We start from the raw sequence: 22,686 nt of genomic DNA, 5'->3' as shown, positions 1-22,686 counted from the left end.
GAGAAGAATTCAGACTTGGCATTTATGAGGTAGAATTGATGGACTGAGTGAGTGATTGATGCAGGAAGAAGAGACCAGGTTCCCAGATGAAATATGAGTGTGGATGGTACTGTGATTCACAGAGCTGGAAAATGATGGGAGGCATGCCGACAGGTTGTGTTGAAGGAGGGGAGTAGACAGTAAATTCACTCTGGAAGACAGTGCCTGAGACACTGTGGGGGCATTCAAGAGGGACAGGTCCAAGAGGCAGAGGGAGATATTTCTTAGGGTTGGGTCAATCACTTCCCCAGCCTTGGTACTAGTGACATTTGAGGCCAGATATTCTTTGTTCTCGGGAGCTGTCTTCTGCATCGTAGGATGTTTGGCAGAATCCCTGGATTCCACCCAGTAGATGCCAGCTGCACCCCTCTTTGCAATGATGACAATCAAAAACATCTTCAGATATTGCCAGGTGTCCCCTGGGGGACATGATTGCCCTGGTAGAGAATCACCTGGTCAGATGCACTGGGGAGTCATCAACATGAAAACAATAGTGAGGTAGGGGGCAGGTGCAACTGGACTCTGGACCTGATTGAAGACTGATGGAAGCTGGGAAGAGATACCAAAACACACATCCATCAGTGCCATGACAGCCTACCGTTGCCATGACAACAGTAGGACGTTACCGCCCCTGGCAATGGCAACACACTCCCCCACGGAGTTCCTGCTCATTTTCTAGCCATTCTGAAAGGCTGCTCCTTAATTAGCATGTCAGTAAAAGTGGGTATAAAGAGGACTGCACAGCTGCCCGGAGCTGCTGCTCCCAGCACACTGCCTCTGGGTCAGCCCTGCTCTTGCAGGAGCTGTCCCTGCCAGCTCTCACCCTGCCACCTCCTCAGCACAGCTGTTTCCTTCTACCACGGGCTTGCTCTTGAATTCCTTCCTGGGCTAAGCCAAGAACCTGCCCTGCATCAGTAGTGCAAACCTCTGGGATGTATGAGGCGCTCAGAGATTCAGCGTGACACGCGAAGAGGAGAGAGCTCAGGAAATGTGCACGATAAACACCAACTCACACGGGCGAACCAGAGGAGACAGCAAAGGTTCCTGAGAAGGAGCGATCAGGGAGAAGAGAGGAAAGAAAAAACCCTGTGACTGGGCAGGTCCTGGTACTAAAGGCTGCCTCGCCTGACTTCCAACCATCCACGAGACCACATTTCCACGTTTACTTCTGGGGGGCTGCAGAGCACGGGGGCTCACGGCACAGGCTCTATGGAAGTTTGAATTCCCAGCTGTGGTATCAAGGACAAACTGCTTAAGTTCCTTGTCCCTCCACGTCCTCATCCTTAAGGCAGGGCTCACATCAGTTCCTACCTTCAGGGTTGCTGTGGCCATGAGATACAGTAGGCGAAGCACTTAGAACAGGACTTCTCATCTGTGAGTGCTGAGTCAGTGTCAGCTTCTCTTATGATGATGCTGACTCATTTCCAGCCCATTTGAACCTGGCCTCACTCCTTGGACTTAACGCCGTCATTCTTACATTCAGCAAATATTTATGGAAGACTTACTGTGCACTAGCAGACACTGTGTGTGGTGAGCAAAACAGAAGCAGGGCTCACCCCCATGGTTGGGGGTGGGGGATCAATTGAGTGTCACATGCATGGTTCCAAATGGAGACAAGCTCTGTGACGGGGCTACGAGAGGCCAAGGAGACCCCCTCTCTGCTCAGCTACGGTGCCTCGTCTTTATTATCATTATTTTTAGAGACTGAGTTTGGCGCAATCATAGATCACTGCAGTCTCAAACTCCTGGTCTCAAGCGATGCCCCTGCCTCAGCTTCCCAAAGGGCTGGAACTGCAGGCTTGAGCCACTCTGCCCACCCCCGCCCTTTTTTCCCCCTAAGTCACACAGCCTCATCTGTTTGCAGGGCCAAGGCATTCAATAAAGGGGAAAATCAAAGGACGGAAGGCCTTTCAAATGCATCTCTTATTGTTCTGGAGAAAGTATTACAGTGAAGCCGTCTTAGAGAGGCCGTGGTGGGCGGATCACTTGAGCTCAGGAGTTAGAGACCAGCCTGGGCAACATGGTGAAACCCCTCTCCACAAAAAACACAAAAATTAACCAGGCATGGTGCTGCATGCTTGTAATCCCAGCTATTTGGAAGGCTGAGGCATGAGAATTGCTTGAACCTGGGAGGCAGAGGTTGTAGTGAGCTGAGATCGTGCCAGTGCACTCCAGCCTGGGTGACTGAGCAAGACCCTGTCTCAAAAATGAAATAAAACAATACAAAATAAAGTAATGAGCAGTTGTAGTCGTGTGGGCCTGTAGTTCCAGCTACCTGGGGAGCTAAGATGGGAGGGGAGCTAAGATGGGAGGAGAGCTTGAACTTTAGAAACTGAGATTGCAGTGAGCCGAGATCACGCGACTGCACTCTAGCTTGGGCGACAGAGCGAGACTCTGTCTCAAAAAAACAAAAACAAAACAAAACAAAACAAAAAAAACGGTTCAAGTCCTTGAATCTCCATCTCCTGATTCTTTGGATTCTACAGACATTTTCATTCTCCTGAAAGAGTTCTCTGGCTACAGGCAGCCACGAGGAACACCCATTGCGAGATTTTCCAGAACTTCAATTTCAAAGTGATAGGAAACAATGCCCCTTAAATCACAGGTCTCGATCCTTGGTCTGGAAAGCAGGAGTGCTGAGCTGCTGCCCCAGAGCCAGCTTAGTGTTTCTCAGACCAGAGGAATGAAACGGCAGCGATCAACCCTCCTGTGCACTCCTGCAGTTGCCATCCTGGCCTCTCCACCAAGCAAAGGGCGAGCAACAAAGGGAAGGATGAAAAGTTGGAAGAAAAACCTGGCAGGAAGCAAGAACCTCAGCTGGATTAGCAAGTGACCAGAACCTTGCCATCAAAGGACCTGGATAAAAGGATGGAGATCACTCAGGGAGAGTTTAAATGCAGGCAGCTTAAGTGGTAAGAGACCTAAAGTGAGTGATCAAAGATGACTTCGGAATCACAGATCTGCGGGCCCTGGGAGCTGCTTAAGCCAGAGAATCAAGGGCTGCTGGGCGGGGAGGGGAGGGGTTTGTGCAGAAAGTAGCAAGGTTTCACCTTCAGGGCAGGAGGCCGAGGTCCCTAAGTTAGAAGATCAGGAGCAGGTAGGATACTAGAGCACAGCCATTGTCTTTTTTTCCTCTTTATTTTGAAATAATTATAGTCTCGCAGGAAGTGCCAAAAATAGTAAAGTCCCTGGAACCCTTCATTTATCTTTCCCAGTGGTGACATCCTACATAACTGCCGTGCCGTATCAAAGCTGGGAAGTCCACATCGCAATGCTGTCAGTTAAGCAGATCTTATCGTGCGCGCGCGCGTGTGTGTGTGCGTGTGTGTGAGTGTGTGTGCGTGTGTGTGTATGTGTGTGAGAGTGTGTGTGTGTGCACAGTTGGTGCAAATTTCTACCACGTATAGATTTGTGCACAGCACAGTCACAATGCAGAACTCTCCCGTCACCTCAATGGAGCTCTATCTAGCTACACTTTGTAGTCTTTTTTATTTTCCTTTAAAGAAACAGAGCCTCGCTCTGTTGCCCAGGCTGGAGTGAAGTGGGATGACTCACTACAGCCTCAGCCTCCTGGGTTCCAGTGGTGCTTCCACCCTAGCCTCCCTAGTGCTGGGACTACAGGCACACACAGCCATGCCTGGCTAATATGTACCTTTTTTTTTTTTTTGCAGAGATGGGGTCTTGCTGTGTTGCCCAGGCTGGTCTCAAATTCCTGGCCTTAAGTGTTCTGCTTGCTTTAGCCTCGCAAGGTGCTGGGATTACAGGTGTGAGACGCTGTACCTGGCCGCCCTTGCAGTCCTTGCTTGTCCTCTGGCAATCACTCATCTGTCCTCTATTTCTGGAATTCTGTCATTTTTAGAATGGTATAGAAATGGAATCATAAAATATGGAACCTTTGGAGATTGGCTCTTCTTCACCCAGTGTAATACCTTTGAGATCCATCAACATTGTCGCATTTGTTCTTTTTCATTGCTGAGTAGTATTCCATGGTTCTGGTATAGTACAGTTTGTGTATCCAACAACCTAGTGAAGTATATTTGGGTGGTTCTCAGTTCTGCACAATGATGACCATGGGTTTTACATTTGGTACATGTGCTTGAATGGAGAAGTTTAATAAAACACCCCTAGAAACACACTGTTAAATTTTATTTCAGGGTATTGTTTTAGATGCTCTCGTAATATCAATTGTGCTATTCTATGAAAGGTTTGAAAAGATGATTTCCATCCTGCCTCGCAGACAGAAAGCCAATGTTTCTTGTTAACCTTTAGTGTGTTTGCATCTGAAGATACTGGGAATGTTGTCACTGATAGACTTTCTCTCTTTGCTTTGGCCACCAGAAGTTGAGTCTGGGGCCAACTGTTCATCTGTGGAATTCTGTTCTTATGCGATCCTCACCTAATTTGGCCTTGATATTTTCATCTTTGTTTTTTACCTTAAATATTATTTTAAGTACAACACTGCAGAGAATTTTTACCAGAATTCTAGGGGCTCCTGTCTTTGGAGAAAAAATCCTCCAGGGCTAGAGAACAGAGCATGTTTCCTGGGAGACACATCGCTCAGTAGAAGAAGGAAGAGTGAGCGAACAGGATGGTGGGAGACCTATGTCACCTTTGATAGACTTTGAACTTGTTTAGGGTCAGAACCATGTAGCATTTATCTTTGTAGTTCTGCAAATCAAGTACAAGGTGAGGTGCAGAATAGCTGTGCCCAGTAATGTTTGCTCACTCTTGTTCTCCTGTGGTTCTCTCGGGAGGAGAGCCGTGGATGTTCTATCCTGTGGGTCCAGCCAGGACCACAGGGTGAGGAAGGGGATGAATCTCTCTAGCAGCCACAAGCATGTGTGGATGTGGGAGTGACAGGAAGTGAAACTTCAGAGCCCCAAGAGCTGTGTTTGTTAGGAGAGTCCAGATTTTAGATTCCACAGAACACGAACAAAATCCTAGGGCACTGTGATGGTTAATACCAAGTGTCAACTTGATTGGACTGAAGGATGCAAAGTACTGTTTGTGGGTATATCTGGGTGTTTCTGGGTGTTGCCAGAAGAGATTAACATTTGAGTCAGCGGACTGGGAAAGGAAGACCCACTCACAACGTGGGTAGGCACCATCCAATTGGCTGTTAGCACAGCTAGAAAAAGCAGGCAGAAGACGGTGCAAGAAGCTGACTTGCTGAGTCTTCGGCCTTCATCTTTCTCCCGAGTTGATGCTTCCTGCCCTCTTGCTTTTGGGTATTTGGCCACAGACTGAAGGCTGCACGATTGGCTTTTCCCCTTTTGAGGTTTTGGGGCTCAGACTGAGCCGTTACTGGCTTCCTTGCTCCTCAGCTTGCAGACAGGCTGTGATGGGACTTCATCTTGTGATCATGTGAGCCAGTTCTCCCTAATAAATTCCCTTTCATATATACTTCTATCCTATTAGTTCTGTCCCTCTAGAGAACCCTGACTAATACAGGAAGAAGTTCTGTTACTTACTTTTCATCATGGCAAGTAAGTCCATCAATTCAGCCACCACCCGAGCACATGGACACAGAACCCTGTGTAGAAAAAGATAATCATTACCATTTCCTGTTACAACCGTCTCTATCTGTCTCTCTCACACACTGGAAGGAAAATATGATATCTTGGAAGAAAAGGTTGAACTCTAAACAGAATGCATGTGAACTTTCATATTTTTCTCAGTTCACACAGATCTTACTTTGAGGTCATGAATTCTTTTTTATTGTTGTTTTTGTTGTTATAGAGATGGAATTTCACTCTTGTCGCCCAGGCTGGAGTGCAGCGGCGCGATCTCGGCTCACTACAACCTCTGCCCCCTGGGTTCAAGTGATTCTCCTGCCTCAGCCTCCCTAGTAGCTAGGATTACAGGCGTGAGACACCACTCCCGGCTAATTTTTGTATTTTTAGTAGAGATGGTGTTTTGCCATGTTGGCTAGGCTGGTCTCGAACTCCTGACCTCAGGTGACCCACCCCCTCCTCAGACTCCCAAAGTGCTGGGATTATAGGAGTAAGCCATCACCCCTGGCCTGAGATCATGCATTCTTAACTCAGGCAACAGCTGGATCTCTCTCCCTCACTCTCTTTATTAAATTGGAAGATGCTTTATTTCTTTTTAATACTAGCTCCTCCACCGACTATGTAACGTTGAAATATTTCACATGGTCATTCCCATTAGTTAAAGGAAAACAAAGCATTTTCCATATATGGGTGTATTTTTTTTTGTATACATATATACACGGCAACTTTTAGCTCACTTCTCTATGGGCAAGAAAAAGGACAAAAAATGCCTATCAGATTTCATCTCTGCTCGGAGAATTGGCTCTTAGGGAGGTGAGAAAGGTGTTGAATCCTACAATGGTTCATGGCCCTGCAAAGGGTCGCAGTACAGCAAACAGATACACAGCGCACCTGTGCTATTGTTTCAAGGGTGTGTGTGGGGTGACGATTAGGAAGAAAAGTTTAAAAGACTCATCAGGGAGGTAATAATGAATAAAAGGCTGTAAAGCCACACTGTACATGGCTGGCATCTGAGAAGCGTTGACCTTCGCTGTAGGAAACGATCGAGGTACCACCCAGGACTCAAGAAACACGCGTTTTAATCGCCAGAGTTTGCTATGGGTCAGGCGCACTGCCAAACCCTTTACATGCATCATTTCACAGCAACCCTGAGAGGCAGGAGCTTGGATTATGTCCGTTTCACAAATGGGAAAATCCAGGGCTGGAGAGCCTAAGCCACTTGCTCAGTCAGGGTCCCGCCGTTAGTAGGGGTTCAAGCCTGGATTCACATTCACAGTGTCTGACTAACTTATTTGAAGAACGGGCTTTTCAGAGGGCCTTGCTTGCAGCTGTTCCAGGAGCGTGAAACTTGCATTTCCCCTTCCTCATGAAATGAACGAAGTCTGGCCAAATGTTTTGGCCAGAGTCTTGTTCCTGGCATCCCTATCACCTGGGCTGAGAATCATTTGCACGGCCCCAGCAAATCCAGATGTTGGAGGTCAAAAGAGCAAGCCACAGGTCCATCAGTGGAGTGATGGGCCTCCCAAGCCCAGCAATGAAGAGGGGATTCTCAGCTGTGAACGTGTGTGTTGGCTTCCTCATGGAAGTCTCTCAGGCTAATTAAATAACCATGACTGGTTGGCACTTTCCCACAACTTCACTCAGAGGCCACGCAAGGACCTGTTTTTACCTGAGAAGACAACCTTACCAACCTTTGTGCTCAGAAAAGAAAGCAGGCCTCTCCGGGAGCAATGGGAATGCATTTCAGGACAATGAGGGGCCTCCATAGAGACAGAATCCAGTCGACGGTTCTTACTTACCATCTTTGGATAAATCTGCGTTGTACATTCTGTCCATTCTTACTCCTCATCCTCCACACAGCTGCTGGGATTGTTTTTTTTTTTTTTGAGACGGAGTTTCGCTCTTGTTACCCAGGCTGGAGTGCAATGGCGGGATCTTGGCTCACCGCAACCTCCGCCTCCTGGGTTCAGGCAATTCTCCTGCCTCAGCCTCCTGAGTAGCTGGGATTAAAGGCATGAGCCACCGTGCCCAGCTAATTTTTTGTATTTTTAGTAGAGACGGGGTTTCACCATGTTGGCCAGGATGGTCTCGATCTCTTGACCTTGTGATCCACCCGCCTCGGCCTCCCAAAGTGCTGGGATTACAGGCTTGAGCCACCGTGCCTAGCCAGGATTGGGTCTTTAATGCACACATCATGGCACCTTTCAGCTAAAAAATTCCTTCACGACGCCCTCTTTCCTCTAGCAGTATTTGGCATCAACAAGACCGCATGATCCCTCAACAGAATTCCGGAAAAGATCCTGAGAACATATACCTGCAGCAACCATTATATGTAGACTGGATAGACATGCTAACGGGTCCTGTACACACAGATCTTTTATAAAATTCTTAGATACATTTACCCAAAGCTCATTGGCGGTGGCTTTCCCCTGTTCTCCCAGTTAGCTTTAGAAATAAACACAGCCCAACCAAATAAGAACAAGCAAAAGCTATTTATTCAGAGCTTGCCATAGCAAGGGAGTCAGCCAGCATCACTCGTGTTTTGGCAGAGACTCAGAGGTAGATGGAGGAGAGGAAAACCTTTATTGCAGAAGAGAAAGAAGACTCCGGGTGTGCTCTGCTTGGAGCTGCTGTCGTGGGGAACCTGAAGGTGGGATAATTGGAAGTGGGCATCTTCTGTGATCTGGCAGGGGTGTCTGTTTAGCTTTCTTTGGTTTATCCCCAGTTGGAAGCAGGGACAAAAATTTTAGGGAAGCTGTCGGTTATTTGAACCCTGGGCATTTGGGACTGATTGTTACAGGGGCTGTTGCTTGGCTTCCTGAGCCAGTTGCTACATATAGTGGCCAGATTTCCTACAAGTCTGATTTCCAGCGAGCAGGCTGGTGCCCTGGGCTGGTTCCTGTAGAGAATGTTGGGCTGGTGGCTGCAGATTGTTGGGTCAGGGTTCTGTCTTTATATAGAGTTTGGTCACTGCCTGTACATTCAGTCTCTCCGGTAAATGTGTAAACCTAGAGAGATCACATGACAATCTTGGCTTCTCATTTATGTTTACAATTACTGACAGGTGACAATTAGAAGGGACACAAATTACATGCATTGATTTACTTAACAGTTTGAAATGAGTTAAGAAATTCTATAATGTGTACACAATCAATCTTAAATACCATGATGCATGTAAAAGTGTTCATCAGGATTGTATGTATGTGTTTACGAACATTCATGCTCTTAATAGAATTGTTTCATTCATTTTGAGCATTTTGTTTTTGTTCTGAGACAGGGTCTTGCTCTGTTGCCCAGGCTGGAGTGTAGCGACATGATCACAGCTCACTATGGCCTCCATCTCCTGGGTTCAAGTGATCCTCCCACCTCAGCTCCCAGGTAGCTGGGACTACAGGCACACACCACCACACCCAGCTAATTTTTACATTTTCTGTAGGGATAGGGTCTTGCTATGTTGCCCAGGCTGGTCTCAAACTCTTGGGCTCAGGCAATCCTTCGCCCTCCGCCTCCCAAAATGCTGGGATTACAAGCATGAGCCACTGAGCCCGGCTGAGTATTTATTTATGAAATCAAAAGTTTGAGAATTTTAAGAATAAGATACATAAGAAACTGATAAAACCATAGATGAAATGCTAATACAATAGGAGAAAGGAGATAAGGTAGCTCACTGGTTCTCAAAGTGTGGCTCCTGAATCAGCGGCATCAGCCTAATTTGGGAATTTGTTAGAAAAGCAAATTCTCAGGCCCTACTAATGATCTACTGAATTAGAAACTCTGAAAATGACCCCAAGCGGTCTGTATTCGAGTAGCCCTCTGGTTGGTTCTGATACACATTAATATTAAGGACCACAAAATTAGATTAATGCATAAAATTGTAACTTCATGGCAATAGATGATAATGATGATGATGATGATGATGATGCTGATTTTGCTTTTTTTTCTGAGACAGAGTATGTTGGACAGACTCTGTTGGACAGGCTGAGTGCAGTGTTGATTACAGCTCACTGCAGCCTCAACCTCCCCAGCTCAAGCAATCCTCCTGCCTCAGCCTCCTGAGTAGCTAGGACTACAGGCATGTGCCACTATGCCTGGTTATTTTTTTATTTTTTGTGATAAGGGCTCTTGCTATGTTGCCCAGGCTGGTCTTGAACTCCTGGATGCAAGTGATCTTCCCACCTTTGCCTCCCAAAGTGTCGGGATTATAGATGTGAGCCACTGAGACTGGCCGACAATAGATTATTGATCAGGAACATAGGAGAAAGACGAGGACATTTAGGAAGAAAAGAGAAAGGGTACAATATATGCCTGATTAAATAAAAAGCAGGAGCATCTGATAAAACGGGCCCACAAGTTATAACCACACTGGAAATATGTACTGTGGAAACTGTACTTCAATGCTAAGCCTCACAAGATAAGATATGAGGGAGGGAGGGGGGGAGAGAGAGAGAGAGAGAGAGAGAGAGAGGGAGGGAGGGAGGGAGGGAGGGAGGGAGGGAGGGAGAGAGAGGGAGGGAGGGAGGGAGGGAGGGAGGGAGAGAGAGGGAGGGAGGGAGGGAGGGAGGGAGGGAGAGAGAGAAAAGAAAGATGCTGGGGAGAAGAGTAACCACTTGGAATAGACACATTCATATTTTATTTATATCTCTGAGGAGAACACTGTGTGTTTTGCTGGGTGCAGCTATTTTTCAAATGTCTATAAATTTGATTGGGTTGAACAAAGTACAAATTAATTTAAATGCATCACTGAACTTACGATGACTTTTGCTGTGATGTGTTTTCTCAGTCAATTTGCACTGCCATGAAATCTCTGAACACTGAAAAGGGGTCTCCCTATGTAAAGCAGTTGTAGACCAGTGGCCTGTAGGGTAACGTCTAAACTTATCAGCAAGGTCTGTCCCTAAGTGTCTTGTAAGTTATCCTTCCTCGTTTCAATAGGTTGGGTCATCTACTGACTGCTCATTCACTTGTATCTTACAGCAATATCAAGTCACTTGATTTTTTTTTTTTTTGAGATGGAGTCTCCTTCTATTGCTCATGCTGGAGGGCAGTGACACAATCTCAGCTCACTGCAACCTCTACCTCTTAGGTTCTAGTGATTCTCCTGCCTCAGCCTCCCAAGTGGCTGGGACTACAGGTGCACACCACCATGCTCATCTAGTTTTTTTTTATTTAAAAAATTAAAATTTTTTTTTTTTGCATTTTTAGCAGATACTGGGTTTCACCGTATTGGCCAGGCTGGTCTTGAACTCCTGACCTCGTGATCTGCCCGCCTTGGCCTCCCAAAGGGCTGGAATTACAGGTGTGAACAACTGTGCCTGGCCACTTGATGTTCTTAAAATTCGGCAGGTTTTGTTTCTTTTACTGATGAACTCCTACATATCTATTAAGTAAACAATGTACTGCTTGAGTGAGGCCACCATGTGTTTTTTTCTCTATATGCACAGGACCCAGCTTAATGCCTGGCTCAGTTAATGCTAAACAAATATTTATTGAGTATTCATTTACCACTTAGACAAATTATACTTGTTATTTATCTAAAAGGTGTGCTTATTTGTTAAGTAAGACATGAGAGGGCTTGCATGTATCCTTTACTTGTTCTTTGCAGCTTGCCTATACAAAGTTGTTTGCTATTGATGAGTCGGTAAATGAGAAACAGAAAACAAAAACAGCAACAAAATCACAGTGAAGGAAAAAGAAAATCAATCAACAAAAACCTAGGCTAATGCTGTGGTTACTATTTATCATGGCATTTAGCTTTGAGCTTCCTGGCAGTCTAGGCAAAAAGGAAAAGATTGGGTTACATAAGCCAGTTTGACTAATGAATCACAGTAGTTTATCAAGAGAGATACATGGTTTTACACAAGGAATTTACTCTATAGGTTCCTATGTTATGAACATCAATAAAGTGTTAGATTAGTAGCTATAGAGAATATTTATTTGTTCATTCTTCAAATATTCTTTGGGCATTTGCTCTTTCCTAGACATTGTGCGGATATTGGGCCACAGAAACCAATGGTACGTTCACATTCTACAGGAGGAGAGAGAAAGGTGGATTCATACAGTAGAGAGTGATACAGTCCATGTTAGAAGGAAAGTCGGGAGGCTCTAGGATCCTGAGGCAGGAACTTTGGCTGTGGTTGAGAAAGTAAGGCTTTGGGGAGGAGATGACATCTGAGCTGAGTTTTAAAGAATGAGTTGGGTTGGCCAGATGAAGGGGTGTCATAGGAGAGAGAACATCAAGTGCAAAGTTTTGGAGGAATGAAGCATGGTGTATAGTGTACCACTGCATGATGCAAGCAATTCAATAACACTAGGGTGTTTGGCAGTAGTGGAAGCAGGTGAAATTGACAAGGTAAACAAGCAAGTGCCACACCATAAATCATCCCCAATGACACCAAAGGACCTTGGTCTTTGGGTTCTGCAGGGCAGGGCAAGGGGGGCTATAAAATAATTTAAATAAAAAAGTGACATAGTCTAAGTTATGTGTTTAAAGATGAAGAAATGCTCCTTATGCCATCTCTCCTTAGTCCCCCACCGGGGCCCAGCTTTGCTCTGTAGACAATCTGCACTGGTCCTAAGTTTCTTTGCTACGAGGCCAAGCACTTTCAAAACACTGAAGCCTGAGCTGACATCAATTATGCTGAAAGGGGGAAAATTAATTAAAAGTTTTCGAAGGGCCGTGTTCTGTATTCTTCTCTATTTTCGTGTTATCAGCAACGCTGCCTTTTCTCCTGGCTGGGAGTTATTACAGTATAACATTTTCATGTTGCTTGTAGGGTAATTATGTCAAATATATGGGAGATGATAAGCGGCAGTTTGTATTATTCTGTGATTAATCTCCATACATTCTGGCATTTCAATCTGGCCTAAGGAGGCTACATTTGCTCTACTCTGGTGCAGAGGGAGGATGTGGGGAAAAGCCGGGAGGATTGGGGAGTTGAGACTGAGGTGATTCTGGTTGGAAATATACCAGTCCCCCCAAAGAACCCACCAACCCCAGGCTCCAATTCCCCTGTTCTTTCCAAGGCTCATTCAGTGTAGTGCTTCTGAGAGTGCACCTCGGTTGCTTATGTACATAGCACACTCCTACCCCCTTTGCTGGCCTTCCCCCATCCCAAACCCACAGAATCAACATTTAGAACGTTATAAAGCCAAGGAATTTGCATTTCCAACTACTCCCTGACAAATCATTCTTACGTATTTAGAATTTTTGAAAAGCAGATCTAGCTCAATCAGGCCCAATCCTTTGCAAACCTGAAATCGGATATGAAAGTTTTTCAGGATGGTGCTGGAAGAGCAGATGTGGGAATTTCAAACCACCTGAGATGACCAAGGGAGACCGTCGCATCTCCTTATCTGGGTCTCTTGAAAAATGTGCAATAGGTGGAATTGGTTTATTGTTACCCAGAGGTAGGATAAGACATCTCTTGTAAGATGTTAAAACAGGGAAAATAACATTTCTTTTTTTTTTGTTGTTGTTTTTGAGATGGAGTCTTGCCCTGTTGCCCAGGCTGGAGTGCAATGGTTCAATCTCAGCTCAATGCAACCTCTGCCTCCCTGGTTGAAGATTCTCTGGCCTCATCCTCCGGAGTAGCTGGGATTACAGGCGTGCGCCATCATGTCCAGCTAACTTTTTGTATATTTAGTAGAGCTGGGGTTTCACTATGTTGGCTAGGCTGGTCTTGAACTCCTGACCTCGTGATCCACCCACCTCAACCTCCCAAAGTGCTGGGATTACAGGCGTGAGCCACAGCACCCAGCCAAAAGAATATTTCAGTAGAGGTTCTAGACACACACTTTGGGAATGAGCGCTGTAGTTGGAACAAAGTCTGAAGCGGGAGAAATCTTGGCACAGGAAGTAGAGGGGTGCCTGGTTTCACATCCTCCTTGGTCACAGGATCTCCCGCCCTGAATCATCTTCAACATCTAAACCAGGGAGGGTGATGGTGGATGACCTCTCCAGCAAGCACAGTGCTATTCTGTGGCTGCATTTCAACCTAATGTGAGGGTTCCTTTTCTAGATCACCATGCTGTCCTGATGAGAGCTGCCTCATGGGGTGGCGGATCCCTCAGAGGTAAAGTTTGTATCGGGCCACTGTGCTACATCACTCTAAGCCATTCCGGTTGGGGCCAGACCCTTTTGATCCTCGCAAGCCTGACCTCCTGACTCCTGCAGAATTCCAGAATCTTCCCAGTTCCCAAGTGGAATCCTCTGCCAAATAACCCCCTACACAAACAGGCGAAAAATATTGTAGCTTATGTTAGGTTCTCTTTAGTCTATGATTTATTGATGGAGAATATGAAATTTTCATTAAAACAGACTGCTGTTTCTCCCTCATTTGTCACATTTCTAATTTGTATTTGAAAACATTAATAAAACTGACACAATTAATTATTTTTCAAAATGTCAAATATGTTGAAGATGTGGGACTAGAATGAAGCTTCATGTTGTAGCAGAAGGAGGCACTGGTTCAAGAAAATGATCTCTTGGTTACATTGAGCTCTTTCCCTTCCTGAACCTTATGGTCAGATAAACTGTCTCTGATCTCTTAATAGATATCACTGTTTACAAAGTACTTTCTTTTTTTTCTTTTTCTTTTTTTTTTCTGAGATGGAGTTTTCACTTTTGTTGCCCAGGATGGAGTGCAATGGCGTGATCTCGGCTCACTGCAACCTCCCTCACCTGGGTTCAAGCGATTCTCCTGCCTCAGCCTCCTGAGTAGCTGGGATTACCGGCATGTGCCACACACCTGGCTAATTTTGTATTTTTAGTAGAGACAGGGTTTCTCCATGTTGGTCAGGCTGGTCTTGAACTCCCAACCTCCGGTGATCTGCCTGCCTCAGACTCCCAAAGTGCTAGGATTACAGGTGTGAGCCACTGTGCCTGGCCAAAGTACTTTCTTTTTTAAAAATCCTGAGATATTATCCAGTAGTGCTTAGGGAGGTCCTGGTTTATGTCTGTGGTCTTAGTATTGTTAATAATGTACCCCGGGATTGTCCTCATTTGTATGACAAAGTGTATCAGGTTCTGAGTCTAAGACTGTAAGGGCTTTTGAGTTGACATAACTGGCTCACGTCCTTGGTAACCATGTGACCTCTCTTTGGCCTGTTTCCCCATTTGTAAAATGCAGCACATAATAGCACCACCTTCACGTTATTGTCATGGGTTTAGATGATATGATACAGTATGCATGGCATATAACAAGAGATCAATACATGATGCCGCCACCATATTCGTGACTATTATTATCATTAGACCCTGCCTGGGGCTGGTCCAGACTTTGCTCTCAGCCTCACCTCACTTTACACCTCCTGTTGCAGCCTCTGTCTAGCAGCAAGGGACTTCTTTCAGTTCTATGTGTATGTCTCTGCCGCGGGGACTTTGTACCTGCTGCTTCATCTTTTAACCTGATCGCATCTCAGCTCAAACATTATTCCCCAGGGAAGCCTGCCCAGATCTCTCTCATCAGGTCAAGTCCTCCTATTGTCAGCTCTTGAAACATCCTACATCTCTTTTCTATAAAAACTTTCATTGTAAAAAATTAGCAGGTACCTGTGTGATTCTTTGGTTTATGTCCATCTCTCCTACCAGTCTGTAAGCTCTGAGAAGACAGGAGCTGTGTCGGTCTTTGTTTACCACTGGTTCTCAGTACCTGGTGGAATGCTGGGCTATCGTGAGTGGTCAATAACAATTCGTTGAATGAGTGAATTGAATCTCACTGCTTTCTGACTCATCAGTTCTACCTCATCTGTTCCTGTCAACTCCCGAGTCTCCCCGTCGTTTTCCGTATCGTTCACTGACTATCCATCCTTGGATAAAATGGGTGCTATTATAACAGTAATAAAAGCTGAGATCTTCAGAGTACTTGCTATATACCACATATTTTACTTGCATTATTTCTCTGAAGACTTATGATAATCTGACGAATTCAATGCAGTCATCACCACCCACATTCACAGATGAGGAAACTGATGCTGAGGTAATGATACCCAGCAGGTGAGTGACCAGCTGGGATTCCTGCACAGGTGGCTTGACTCCAGGGCTCCTGCCTCTACTGAGACTGTTCTATTCCTCCTATGAACTGTTCTATGAAAAAGTAGTTCATTACCTTATCCTCAATCTCTAGCCAAGTGCCTGAAACAAGGAGTATTCAGTAACTTGAAGTTTGAAAGAATAAATAAATTCTGATTATTAAATTACCACATTTATTGCCTGGTCCTGTGGCTCAAGCCTGTAATCCCAGCATTTTGGGAGACTGAGGTGGTCGGATGGCCTCAGTCTGGGGTCAGGAGTCCGAGACCAGCCTGACCAACATGGTGAAATGCCATCTCTACTAAAAATACAAAAATTAGCCAGGCATGGTGGTACGTACCTGTAATCCCAGTTACTGCAGAGGCTGAGGCAGGAGAATCACTTGAATCGGGGAGGTGGAGGTTGCAATGAGCTGAGATTGTGCCACTGCACTCCAGCCTGGGTGACAGAGCAAGACTCTGTCTAATAAATAAATAAATAGCATATTCGTGAGTTGTAATTTTTTTTTTAGTTACTTCCTTTTTTTTTCTTTTTTAAATTTAGGTTTCTGTCACAATCTGGGTATCTCATGGAACATGTGACCTATATTAACGTCTGTCTTGCTTGTGGAGGCGGATAAATATTTAAGGATCCTTGGGCCCATTGTGCACAGGGTGCTTCCAGCGGGTACAACCCGGAATTCCAGGATGGGATCTGGAAGAGTGAAGGCTCAGGGGTCATTTTCCTTGGAGAAGGGAATTGAGGTGTAGGAGGTTGGAAGGAAATGGTGGTATGAGGCTGCTGGGAAGATCGGTCCAGGCATCTGAGCCTGCTTGTACAAGGCAGAGCCCTCCTCTGGGTCTGATGAGGGATGGGAGAGAGAAGGAGACTTTGCGGAGCTGAAGAAATCACTTGGGCCAGGGGCAGGTGTTTTGCGTAAGTGCGTCTTGGGTTGGGATTACGCTTCCAGCTTCTCTACCCTCCCACCCTTCAATTCCCTTTTCAGAGGAAAAGAATACCGGAATCTTGAGTCTTCTAGATCCCATTCTGGGATTCCAGATTATATCAGCTGGAAGCACTGTGAGTGCAGCTGGCCCAGGAATCCTCAAACATTTCTTCAGCACTGCATACAAGGCAGACATTGTTCATACGTTCATATAGGTCACATGTTCTGTGGCCATGCCCAAACTGAAAAAAGGGGAAGTAACTAAAAAAAATCGCAACTCACAGATATGCTATTTAATGATCAGAATTTATTTATTCATGTGAACATCAAGTTATGGAGTACATATTTATTGAGCTCCTTATATTCCAGGCATTTGATTGGAGATCGAGGATTCAGTGATAAACTGTTTTCTCATAAGTCACAAATAGATACATTATAAATGATAGAACTTAAATATAACACAAATGTATCTACTGTTTTAAAATTAAATACATACATACAAACCCATCCGCAATGAAGTATTTATAACATAAAAACACAGCACACACATTCTTTGTCTAGGTTCATACAATCATATTGTCCAAACTTCCATGGGTACAATAGGGTACACGATGACACTTCTCTCTTCTGCCTCAGGTCTCTGTCTGCCCACTGGGTTATCTCTCAGCACAGCCAGCACCATCAACTCTTTGGCCTCCCCTCCAGAGCAAATACGTTTATCTTTTGTTTTGGAGACGTGATCTTGTTCTGTCACTCAGGCTACAGAGCAGTGGCAGGATTGTGGCACACTGCAGCCTTGCTTTCCTGGGCTTCCGTGATGCTCCTACCTCAGCCTCCTGAGTAGCTGGGACTACAAGCATGCACCACCATGCCCAACTAATTTTTTTATTTTTTTTTTATAGAGACAGAGTCTCACCATGCTACTCAGGCTGGTCTTGAACTCCTGGGCTCAAGCAATCTGCCTGCCTTGGCGTCCCAAAGTGCTAGGATTACAGGTGTAAGCCTCAGAGCACAAATGTTTAAATACTGCCACCCCGACCCTGAGACACCCTTCTTTTTCATTTCCCTCTTGTTATACACAAATGGGAGCAAAGTAAACAGTGTTCTAACCTTGCCTTTTATACTTATACCTATCTGGGAGGTGGTTCATATCAGTATACAAAAAGCTTTCTTGTTCTTCTTTACAGCTGCTTTTTGATAGCTCCACGGATGTCAGTGGTGAATTATTAACAGTAAATCAATAGAATGGAAAACTTCTGCAGGGCTTTGATGTCATGGAAAGAAGTTCCCGGTGTAAAACATAATGGGGGAGAAAACCAGGTTGTAGTTTTCACACCACGCGGTATTATCATGGTTATGAAAAACAGAATCTATATGTGTATGTGAATAGCTAGATGAATTGGGAGGAAGGTTTATTAAAATATTAGCATCAGTTATATCCCAGTGGTAGATTTACTATCATATATATATCATGTGTATATATACATAATATCTACATATTGAGACAGAGTCTCGCTCTGTTGCCCAGGCTTGAGTGCAATGGCGCCACCTTGGCTCACTGCAACCTCTGCCTTTCGGGTTCAAGCCATTCTCTTGCCTCAGCCTCCCAAGTAGCTGGGACTACAGGTATGCGCCATCATGCCTGGCTAACTTTTGTATTTTTAGTAGAGACGGGGTTTCACCATGTTGGCCAGGCTGGTCTCAAACTCCTGACCTCAGGTGATCTGCCCACCTTGGCCTCCCAAAGTGCTGGGATTACTGGTGTGAGCCACTATTCCCGGCTTGTTTTTGTTTTTTGAGACAGGATCTCGTTCTGTTGCCCAGGATGGAGAGCAGTGATGCAATCACAGCTTCAACCTCCTGAGCTCATGAGATGTTTCTGCATTAGCCTCCCAAGAAGCTGGGGCCACAGGCATGTGCCACTGTGCCCAGTTAATTCTTAAATTTATTATTTTTTGAATTGTACTTTAGGTTCTGGGGTACATGTGCAGATCATGCAGGACCGTTGCATAGGTACATACATGGCAAGGTGGTTTGCTGCCTTCACCCCCCCCGCCACCTATATCTGACATTTCTCCCCTCATTATCCCTCCCCAATCTCCCCATCCCCGCTGTCCCTCCCCTAGGCCCCCAGCCCCACTGACTGCAGTGTGTGACGTTCCCCTCCCTGTGTCCATGTGTTCTAATAATTCTTAAATTTTTTTTGTATGGGGTCTCATCTTCTTGCCCAGACTGATCTCCAACTCCTGGGCTCAAATGATCCTCCCACCTTGGCCTCCTAAAGTGATGGGATTACAGGTGTCAGCCACCACACCTGTCCTGTATTTTTAATAAAACTGAAAATGTGATTCCTACAGCCATGACAAAGGAAATATTATCTTTGTTTTGAAACAAACAAGTGCCCTTCACACCTGCTCTGCCTTTTACCACTGCCTTAGGATGGATAATCAGACCATGAGGGATGGTGATTCCCAGTGCCTCAACTGTGAGTCTTCTCCTTTTGCTTAGCTCAATGCCTGGAACATGATGAAGACTTGGAAGCAGAAAACCCAGAACAAACAAACAAACAAACAAACAAACAAACAAACACACAACAACAACAACAACAAAGAAAAAGAAAAAGAACAAGCATCTGAACTGAAGGCAGCAAGAGTGGCTTTGTCAGAGGAGCCTTCGAATCTATTTTGTTTTAGCAATTCATTACAGACTTCATTACTGGAGCTGATTTCAGTAATAAAATAGTTGTGACTCTCCCCATTGCTAATGTTGAGATACTGAGGTTGCAAGCCTTCACCCAAGTCGACCTTCTCATTTTAGAGACGAGGATGTTTGGTTTTTGAAGAAGACGTCGAGGCGTGGTGAAGTTAGCTATGTAGAAATTATTATATGAAAAGCTTTCAAAACATACAAGTACCTGGGAGCTAAAAATAATAAAATGGGTTATTAGAGATGAAAAAGTTGGGATTCAGAGCCTGTTTCAAACCCTTCATTTTTTTTTTTTTTTTGAGATAGAGTCTCGCTCTGTCCCCCAGGCTGGAGAGCAATGGTGTGATCTTGGCTCATTGCAACCTCTGCCTTCCAGGTTCAAGTGATTCTCCTGCCTCAGCCTCCCGAGTAGCTGGGATTACAGGTGCATGCCACCACACCTGGCTGATTTTTATATTTTCAGCAGAGATGGGGTTTCACCATGTTGGCCAGGCTGGTCTCCAACGCCTGACCTCAGGTGATCTGCCCGCCTCGGCCTCCCAAAGTGGTGGGATTACAGGCATGAGCCACAACGCCCTGCCCAACCCCTTTAATTTTGATGCTTTTGTCTTTCATTTTGACCGTGAAGACTTGAGAATACCCTTGTTCAGGATCAAACCAGAGCCAGGGCTAAAACCTGGGTATTATGATTCTTAGCTCTGGAACTTTCTTCAACGTTGTGTTCTACATACCCTAGGCAGCACATGAAAGATGGCCGGGCTCCCTACGCAGTGAGCCTTGCATACCTTCACCTTTATTTGACTTGATGAGAATGATGCAGGAACCAAAATTTGCAGGTGACGTTCCCACGATGAAGGATTTGCTGCGATGCCACATTCATCACAGAACTCATAAGAGCAGTGCCTACAGTTTGGAAATCCTTTTTCCTTGACAAATGATATATTTCATTTATTTCCCATGATCTTCTTGCATTATTTCAATATTATTAATACTTGGCAAATATATTAAAAAAGTAATAAACTGGCAATTATGATTGTGCTATGGACCCCAAACTGCAATTATTCACTACGTTTCAATTATTAACTTCCCTTCAAATGTCTTTCAGCGAAGATTGTAAGAGGAAAAAAAAAATCCCGATGAAGCTCTGTACCCTGCTTCCTGGAGATCTATGTTTCACTCTGATTTGACGTTTTTCTGATTTATTTGCTATCTCAGGGATAGAGGAATCAAAATAATAATAAAAAAGTCCTCACTACTTAATAAACAATAACCATCAACACCTTATATTTATATAGAGCTTTTTAACCCTTCCTAGTGCCTGAGTATGACTGCATTTTAAAACAAGACTCATGAAGTATGTGGCTCCAATAAGTGGCCCTATTTATTAATGGGGGACACAGAGACACATCAGAGACTGGGCACAGAAGACACTCAGATGGTGAGACTTCCCGCCACCCACACCCCTTCACCACCACTCCCCACCATAGCATCTCAGCACCAGCCCCAGTTCCAAGGCAAATCTTGACCTAAGGAGAAAGTCAATCACTGAGACTGATGGAAAGGGTGATGATGACAGGAGTAGCTGTTCTCTGAACTTGTACCGGGACCTAAGTGCTGGGCACAGGTTACTTTGTCTAATTTTCCCAAGTTCCCAATGGGGAAGACACAGTAATAATTCCACTTTATGGAAATCTTGGGAGAGTTGCCCAAATGCCCACAGCTAGTATCTAGGAGTACAATGACAGCAAATGATAACCATGATGATAGTTGCATGAATTCAACGTTGACCATGTGCTAAGTACATTTGTAGACTTTATAAACGAGAATCCTGAGGATCAGAGGACTTGCTCCAAGTCAGTAACAACCAGCATGCTGCTCACCTCTCCACTGGCACCTCTGCCTTCAGCTCCCACCAAGCACGTGTGTGTCATCCCATCTGATGTACCACCCCATTCCTATTCTTCCTTTCACTGCCAAAGGAAAAGTAGTGATGGGAGCAGGAGAGAGGGATGTCTATGGATGTAGTTGCCTTGGAGAGATCCTCCCACCAGAATTTGGCTCACGATTAGCCCTCAAAGCAATTCTACACCCTCCACCTGCTCCCACTTCTCTCATTATCCCTGTAGGAGTACGATAAATGATAGCTATAAAGGACATGAAGAATTCCTTTTTCTTTTCAAATAAGCAAATTGCATTAAATTTTAATGATGGTCATTATGGACTGGTTTGTCTTTGGCACTGAAGCAAGTCCTCTGGTCCCCTTTGAAGAGTTACATTTGCACAGATTAATTATCTGCAATTTTGTCCGGCACGTCTTTATCTCAGTCATCACACTGCGAAACCTTGTTCCCATCTGGGCAGAGCTCAATGATATAGCACTTTGGCCTTTAAAATATGCACAATAAATATTTTAGATTTTCTGATGAATGACTTGCTCTCATGGCAAGGCTGCAGGGATAGAGTTTTGCAGGGACAGAAGGAGGAAGAAGTGGAGCAAAACTCAAAATGAGAGTCACTCTCAGGCTTCACAAAGAGGTGCCGGGTGCCAGGCAGAAGGGGTGGCTTTCCTGGTCAGACGTCACTGCACATCTGGAGTCACACTGGAGTTGCTTTCTGAAATGCCTATGTCCTTCTTCTTGACAGGGGTCACTTTCCTGGGTTGACTCTCTTCCAAGGAGCACATTTAATCTTCCCAATCTCAGGAGCCCACCTCTGAGACCAAAGTTTCTCCTGAAAGAAATGTGCAATTTGATGTAAGCTGGTCCATAGAAAACTCAGTAAAGCAACCAATGAAACATCCAAGGTAACAACTGAATAGTTCATGGGACACTCAGTTGAATAGTCTGTGGAACCCTCCGTGAAATGATCGATGTAACATTCAATTGGTACTGTGTACTCCATTCATTCAACAATTCAATTTCCCATAAATCATCCACTTGGTCCTTCAAAGCTCTGGACTAGATCATGCCATTTACCTTTTAAAAATATTCCTTGGTTTCCTATTACACTTAGAATAATATACTAACTCCTGACCATGTACTTAAGGCTCCGACATGAATCATAACCACCCCACCCACTCATCGCCCCTCATAATACTCCATCCACACAGGCCTTTGATCATCTTCCATGAACTCACAGAGCATGTTTCTGCACCAGGACCTTGACACTGGCTCCTCTCTCTTCCCAGAATACTCTCCCTTGGGATCTTTCCATGGTTGGCTTCTTGCTGTCATCCAGGTCTCAACTCAAATGTTCTATCAAATGTCTGAGCACATATTCTTGCACTGAGCTAAGGGAATCCCTTCATCTCAACCATTCTCCACCAATTACTTCATCAACTCTCATCCCTATTTGAACTTGTCTGCTTTGTTTCCATGTGCTTTACTTGTTGATTATCTGCTTCCAGTTCAATATAAGCTCCATAAAGGTAAGGACTTTATTTATGTTGTTCGTCATGGTATCCCTACTGCTTA

Source organism: Callithrix jacchus, chromosome 12 (assembly GCF_049354715.1).
Source record: "Callithrix jacchus isolate 240 chromosome 12, calJac240_pri, whole genome shotgun sequence".
In the NCBI taxonomy this organism is placed as follows: Eukaryota; Metazoa; Chordata; class Mammalia; order Primates; family Cebidae; genus Callithrix; species Callithrix jacchus.
Note: the sequence above shows the minus strand (reverse complement) of the source record.